Raw genomic sequence first — 4,719 nt, 5'->3', positions numbered from 1 at the left:
CATACTCTCCTATTAGCTTGTGATACTATGAAGCCTATGCATGTAAATGTTGATGATGTTTAAGTTAAGGCTTTTGTAATTTCTCTTGAAGGTTTAGCAAAGGAGTGGTATTTTAACTACCCTTCTTATGTGAAAGTGAGCACATGGGCTGAGTTAAGAAGACTCTTTTTGGATAAATTCCTTCCAAATTCTAAGGTCACCAATTTGAGGAAGCAAATATATAAGGTCCAACAAGGAGAGGATGAGAGTCTCTATGAGTATTGGACTAGATTCTAAGGTTATTTGGCTAAATGCCCACACCATCAAATTTCTATTGAGAATTTAGTCCAATATTTCTATGAGGGCTTGATTCTTAGAGACAAAGTTAACATTGATGCCGCTAGTGGTGGATGCTTGATTGACCTCGCTTCCTTAAAGGCTTGGAAACTAATTAATAACATGGCTTCAAGTGGTGCTCAATACTCTACAAGGGAGAAGAGAAATGTGAATATGGTAAGTTCCTCAATTCTTAATGATTCACATGTGGACTTGCTAGCTGCCAAGATTAAGAGAATGTTGGCTCCACAAATATCTCAAGTGAGCAATGTAGGTACTTCTCAAGCACTTGTCCCTTATTCTTGTACTTTTTGTGACTCACCTATGCATGTAGAAAGCAATTGTCCTATTAAGTTTGAGTAAGTAAATGCTATCTATAATGGGAAACAATCCTATGGTGGGAGGCAAGGGCAAAGAGCTTATTCTAATACTTACAACCCTTTATGGAGAGAGCATCTTAATTTCTCTTATTCAAATCCAAATATGGCTTTACAAGACAGTCAACAAAGAGGATCCTATCAAAACACCTTTGGCCGTGACCCTCCACATCATTTGTCTCAAGGTAGGTCTTCTCAAAGCTACAATCCAAGTGGTAATTCTCTTGCACCTTCTTCTAATTCTTATAGTAATAGGAGGCTTATTACAATTGAGAGTTCTTCTAATTCTAACTCTTCTAATGATGTGAATGTGTTATGCAAGCAATTGATTGAAATGAATTCCTTATATAAAAACATATATGATGGCTTAGGGAACAAAGTAGGGAGTATGGGTAACAAGTGTGAGAACATGAACTCTAAAATTGATGCCATTACTTCTCAAATGAATATACTTGCTAACCAATTAAGTGCAGCCAATGCTCAAGCCTCTACATTACCATCTAACACCGTTGCTAATCCTAAAGCTAATCTTAATGCCATCACATTGAGGAGTGGCAAGGAGTTGGGAGAAAGAGTACGAGAAGATAAAAGAAAAGGGAAGGCCTAGAATCCCTCTTTAAATTCTTCAATTGATATTAATATTTCCAGTTCTTCTTTGTAGGGATGATAAGGATGAGAACATTGAGGAGATCATATATGAGCAATCACCATCTAAGGTGGAAAAGAGGACTATGGCCGAGTTGTTTAGCAAGGAAAAAGAGGGAGAGGCTGAGCAAAGTGAAACAAGAAAGGAGAGTTGAAGGAAGGAAGAAGAAAAGCAAGGTCAAGAGATTGTGAAGAAGCTTCCTTTTCCACAAGCACAAGTGGTCCCTAAGTAAGTGAAGGGACAATTTGATCAAGAGGTATATGATTTCTTCCATAAGATTCATGTTAATGTACCCTTGATGGATGTAGTTAAGAACTTTCCTAAGTATGCTAAATTTTTGAAAGATTTTTATACAAATAAAAGAAAATTTAGGCCTAATGCAAGGGTACAATTATCCTCATCTGTGAGTGCTATCATGAAGCCTCAACTCCCTATAAAATGTGAGGACCCCGGTTCCTTCACAATTCCATGCAAGATTAGCAACACACATTTTTCTCATGCATTGATAGACTTAGGTGCAGCTATTAATGTTATACCTCTTTCAATTTATCATGCCTTGAGTCTTGATTGCATGCATAAGACACCTATGATATGCTAATCAGTGGATAGAAGTGTTAGAAGACCACATGGAGTAGCAGAAGACTTGTTGGTTTGTGTTAAAGGTCTATTATTTCTTGTGGATTTTTATGTGCTTGATATGTTAAAAGAAGGGAGTGGAGATGATATTTTGATTTTAAAAAGGCCATTTATGAGGACTGCCCGTACATTAATTGACATGGAAAAGGGTAGTTTGATTTTGAAATGTGGAGACGATCATGTTGGTTTTAATATATATAAAGTAATGAAACATTCTTTTTAGGATTATTCTTTGTTGGGCATGAGTCTAATTGAGCTATTGCTTCATGATGCTTGTGTGTCTCACATGCTTGATTCTTTCTCACATGTTGATGATGATTTATCTCTTATCACAACTACATGCATTGATGGATATGATTGTCTTATTTATTTAGAGATTGATGCATGCTTGAATGATGCAACTACTTCTTCTTATGATTTGTTTAAAATATCTCCTATGCTTTATCTTGAAATGCTTGAGAAGGGTATATCTTCTTGTGTTGTAGGTACTAAAGCCATTGAGTCTGAATCTATCAGTTTTTCACCACTTGAGCTTGATGTTCTTAGGATTCCCAAGCTATTAGAGAAAAATTCTGTACCTCCACATGTCAAGGCTATGGCTCATGTCCAAGCACTTGAGGACAAGTTGCAAGAAAAAGGGGAGGCTGTGAAGAAAGAAGAGGAGCAATCAAAAACAAGTGAGAAGCCTAAAAGACAAAAGGGTGCTATAGGATATTCCACCAAATAAGACTTGAAGAAGCTCATTCCCTCTTGTGTAAAGCCACCTATCTTGGAGTTGAAGCCTTTACCAACTAATCTCAAGTATGCATATCTCCTTGAGAATGAGAAGCTTCTGGTAATAATTTCTAACTCTTTATCTCTTGAAGAAGAAAATGTGTTGCTTGATGTGTTGAGAAAGAACATGCATGCTATTGGTTGGACTTTAGCTAACATTCTTAGTATTGACCCTATTATGTGCACACATAAAATTTTTCTTGAGGATAATGCTAAGCCCATTAGGCAACCACAGAGACTTAACCTATTGATCTTAGATGTGGTAAAGAAAAAAGTTGTCAAGCTACTTAGTGCTGGGATAATTTATCCTATAGCTGACAGTGAGTAGGTGTCTCGAACCTAAGTTGTGCCTAAGAAAGGGGGGATTACTATGATAAAAAATGAGAAGGGAGAGCTTGTCCTAACTTGAGTTCAAAATACTTGGAGAGTGTGCATAGACTATATGAAGCTCAATAATATGACTAGGAAGGACCATTTTCCTTTGCCTTTTATTGATCAAATGCTTGAGAGATTGGCTTTTAAGTCCCATTATTGCTTCTTAGATGGGTTTAGTCGATATTTTTAGATTCCCATAGCTTCTAGTGATCAAGATAAGACCACCTTTACATGCCCCTTTAGTACATTTGCCTATAGGAGGATGCCTTTTGGTCTTTGCAATGCACTCGGTACTTTTTAAAGATGCATGATGTCTATATTTTGTGATTTTATTAAAAATTGCATGGAAGTTTTTATGGATGATTTTACTGTGTATGAGTCCTTTGATTCATGTTTGCATTTTTTAAATAAAGTGCTTAGTAGGTGCATTGAAAAGAAGCTTGTGCTTAACTTTGAGAAATGTCATTTCATGGTAGATAAAGGCATTGTTTTGGGCAATTTGATTTCTTCCAAGGGCATAGAGATGGATAAGGCCAAAGTAGATGTGATTGCTTCTTTGCCATATCCTGTTTGTTTGAAAGATTTAAGATCATTTTTAAGACATGTAGGCTTTTATAGGAGATTTATCAAGGGGTTTAGCAAAATTGCTTTACCTATGTCTAAACTCTTACAAAAAGATGTTGATTTTTTTATGATGCTTGTAAAAAGAGTTTTGACACTTTGAAAAGCATGCTCATTTTCCCTCCTATTCTTAAAGCTCCAAATTGGTCTTTGCCTTTTGAGTTGTCATGTGATGCTTCTAATTTTACTGTAGGAGCTATGCTTGGTCAAAGAGAGGGCAAGTTATCAAATGTGATTTCTTATATATCTAGGACCCTAGATTCAGCTCAGGTTAATTACACTACGACTGAGAAAGAGTTGTTTGCTATTGTTTTTGCACTTGATAAGTTTGGATCATATCTTCTTAACTCTAAAGTTGTTGTGTACACTAACCATGCTGCTGTGAGGCACTTGTTTAAGAAGACAGATTCTAAGCCTCGCTTGATTCGATGGGTGATCTTGATACAAGAATTTGATGTGGAGATAAGGGACAGAAGTAGTTGTACTAACTAAGTGGCAGATCATTTATCTAGGCTACCTCATTTGGAAGCTACTATGGTAAACTCTAGTCCTACTATTCCTTGTGATTCATTTCCTGATGAGGCATTATATGCCATTTCTTCTAAGCCTCTATGGTATGCCTCTTTTGCTAACTATATTAACTGTGGAGTCTTGCCTCCTTATGCTTCACGTTTTTCCATTGAAAAATTGAAAAGAGAGTCTAGGTTTTACATTTGGGAATCACCTTTAATGTGGAAGATTTGTAGTGATAAAGTGATTAGGAGATGGGTTGATGATGTTGATGTGCCTTCTATTCTTGATTTTTTTCACTCTCATGCATGTGGTGGTCATTTTAGCTCAAATAAGACAGCTAGGAAGGTTTTAGATTATGGATTGTATTGGCCTAGCTTGTTTAAAGACTCTTATAAATTTTGTAAAGCATGCTTGAAATGTCACAAGGTTGGTAGTTGGGGTAAGAGGCATGAAATGCCTCAA

The 4,719-nt window shown here is 36.4% G+C and overlaps 1 non-coding gene across 1 annotated transcript; it reads right to left on the bottom strand.

The window, feature by feature from the left end:
- Positions 1–201: 201 nt before the first annotated feature.
- On the bottom strand, positions 202–308 carry LOC129291903 (small nucleolar RNA R71). Its single transcript, XR_008588798.1, has one exon. It is a non-coding gene; the product is annotated as a small nucleolar RNA R71 (small nucleolar RNA).
- Positions 309–4,719: the final 4,411 nt, after the last annotated feature.

This window comes from Prosopis cineraria, unplaced genomic scaffold, assembly GCF_029017545.1.
Source record: "Prosopis cineraria cultivar Desert tree isolate PC_DT_omini unplaced genomic scaffold, ASM2901754v1 PC13, whole genome shotgun sequence".
Lineage (NCBI taxonomy): Eukaryota > Viridiplantae > Streptophyta > Magnoliopsida > Fabales > Fabaceae > Prosopis > Prosopis cineraria.
The sequence above is the reverse complement of the archived record's forward strand: the minus strand, read 5'-3'. Positions and strand labels throughout refer to the sequence as shown.